The sequence below is a fragment of the Poecilia reticulata genome, linkage group LG16, assembly GCF_000633615.1.
Source record: "Poecilia reticulata strain Guanapo linkage group LG16, Guppy_female_1.0+MT, whole genome shotgun sequence".
Classification (NCBI taxonomy): Eukaryota; Metazoa; Chordata; class Actinopteri; order Cyprinodontiformes; family Poeciliidae; genus Poecilia; species Poecilia reticulata.
This window is the reverse complement of record NC_024346.1, coordinates 5,562,456-5,564,739: the sequence shown is the minus strand read 5'-3', so window position 1 is coordinate 5,564,739 and position 2,284 is coordinate 5,562,456. Positions and strand designations below refer to the sequence as shown.

The 2,284-nt window shown below is 36.6% G+C and overlaps 1 long non-coding RNA gene across 1 annotated transcript in view; it reads right to left on the bottom strand.

Annotated features, from left to right (window-relative positions):
- Nucleotides 1–493, bottom strand: part of LOC103477696 (uncharacterized) — a 28,041-nt gene extending 27,548 nt beyond the window's left edge. Inside the window, exons 1-2 of the long non-coding RNA XR_535686.1 lie at nt 409–493; nt 238–296 (exon numbers count right to left, since the gene is read on the bottom strand). This is a non-coding gene — a long non-coding RNA (uncharacterized LOC103477696). The remainder of the gene's footprint in view (nt 1–237; nt 297–408) is intronic.
- Nucleotides 494–2,284: the final 1,791 nt, after the last annotated feature.

The following is a 2,284-nucleotide window of genomic DNA, read 5'->3' as shown; positions in this document are numbered from 1 at the left end:
TTTTTTTTTTTTTACATAATTTTAAACTGAATTTTGTGATTTACCCCACAATCTCCTTTCTAATTTTAACCTGAATACATGACTATGACATCATTTAGATTGTGTGTTTTGATAGAACCCTTTCAAAAAAGAAATGCAAACATACCAAATCTATGAGCAATATATTTAAAGGACACTTAGCATGTTTCTTTTTATCCAAAACTCTTTGGGGAGGTTAATAAACAGCTGTTATCTTACCTGCAGGACTTTTGGAGACGGTTTGGATACTTTGGATAAACAACTGATTAAGACGTCATCTAAAAAAGTGGTTCATGTAAAAAAGAAATTAATTACAGCGAAGACCGTATAAAAATCAAACGAACAGACAAATGTATAAATGTCTGCAGAATCTGCCGTAATCTGGTTTACCTAGCTCACTGCGCTTTCCGGTTATCCAGGAAGCTGGGTTTTGACGTCACATCCGAGGTAACGGTTCTAGTTAAGAGGTAGGAATTTCAACATGGCGACGGCTGTAAACGTTGTTTATTTTACCACAATTAAACACCACTCTTAATTTTTTCAGCTCCAAGATTCAGGCGCCACATGTAACATTGATTTTAGACGCACTTGCATACAGTGTGTCTTGCAAAATAAACATGTTTCCTCCACATCTTACCACTGTTGATGCGAGGAGCGGCCATATTGAAACGCAAAGTCAGGTATTCGAAGTTGCTCCCAGTTTCCCAGTGGGAAATCCGACTTCGCAGGGTGTTCTAGTTTGCTTTTCTGACGGGGTGTCATAATTTCCCAGCTCTGAGTACAACTGGAACGCAGCATTAGAAACGGGTGTAAACAATCAGCAGGGGGAGCACAGCACATTATAACATGCAGGAATAGTGGTGAGGTTCTCGAATTCTACTTTAGGTCTCCTATAAACTATTTAAAATAATAGTTTATAGGAGTAGTTTTTTTTTCCTTATAGTAATATAGAGTGGAAGCACCTTTTGATTTTATCAGAGCACTCAGTCATTTTGGGAATTTATCAGCATCTTGACCTGATGATATTTACCCAATCTTTTTTCCAAAAACTCTCCTAAAATCTGCCAGACTGCCAGGCAATCATGATGCTGCCACCGGCATATGATGATATGTGTTATTTTTGTGCCAAATAACTGTGGACAAAAAGTTAAACTTTGGATTCATAACACCAAAGCACAGCAAGTTTAGTCTGCTTTAACTGAACAGTTCTAGTTTGTTTGGAGAGGTGTGAATGTGCAAATGAACTCTGATGCGCAGCAAAAAAGCAAACTCTGGTTGACTTCACTTTTGTTTTTCTTTATTGTATTATTTTTCCAATATTCTGCTGGAATGTTTTCAAGCATCAAAAAACCAGCTATGCTGCTTTCAAAACTAATTAATTAAGAAGTGAAGTCAAAAGCAGGAAGAGAACTAGAACGCAGGGTATTCTGGGTAAATACTAACCAAAACAAACATGAAAGTCTAACGTTAGATGGAGGAAAGGTTCGTATTCTTTTACAAAAAAAAAAAAAAACAAAAGAGAAATGCTACAACTGCTAAAAGCTGACACTACTCCATTTTGTTTATCTTTTGCAAAGACGGAAGTTGACCTCCTGACTTCTTCTGAGGTTTTCGTGTAATTTCCTTCGTCTCAGCTCTTGGTATAGCGCCACCACAGGCCAGGGGGTGAACAGGTTTTCCAATTAGTTTGGTTTCATTTGATACATAAAATGTAACAAATGTTATAATTTTGGTTTCCAATCGTACTGAGTCTACTGGACTATCAGGTGTGAAAACACACTTAGAGGACCAAGATATCAGAATTTAAAATCACAGACTCCATAATGGGTAAATAAACCAAGAACAAAATTCAGAAGCATGTCTTCAAACAAAATATGAGACAATTACAATAAATTTGTCTTAATAATCCAACTTTTGTATATTAGTTTATTCTTTATACTTAATAGTTTTGAGTAAAAACGGGTTATGTTTTGCTCTTCTAAGTGCTGATTTTAACATGGAACCTTCTAAAAGCAGCTGCAGAATTCTGGTTAGGCATATGGATTTGCCAAGAAATTAGGTTTTAAACCAAAATTCCTACCGCAAATCTAGGTCCCACTAATCCCCTTTGCCTTTTATAGAAGCCAGGTTTATTCTATGCATAAAAAAATCAAGCTGAAGCTGATATGTGGCGGTAACAAGGTTACATAAAAGCTTTGTAAACTGCAGAGAATGCAAAACAGAGCTGCAACGGCTAACAGTAGCTCTGACCTCCCCTGTTCCCAAT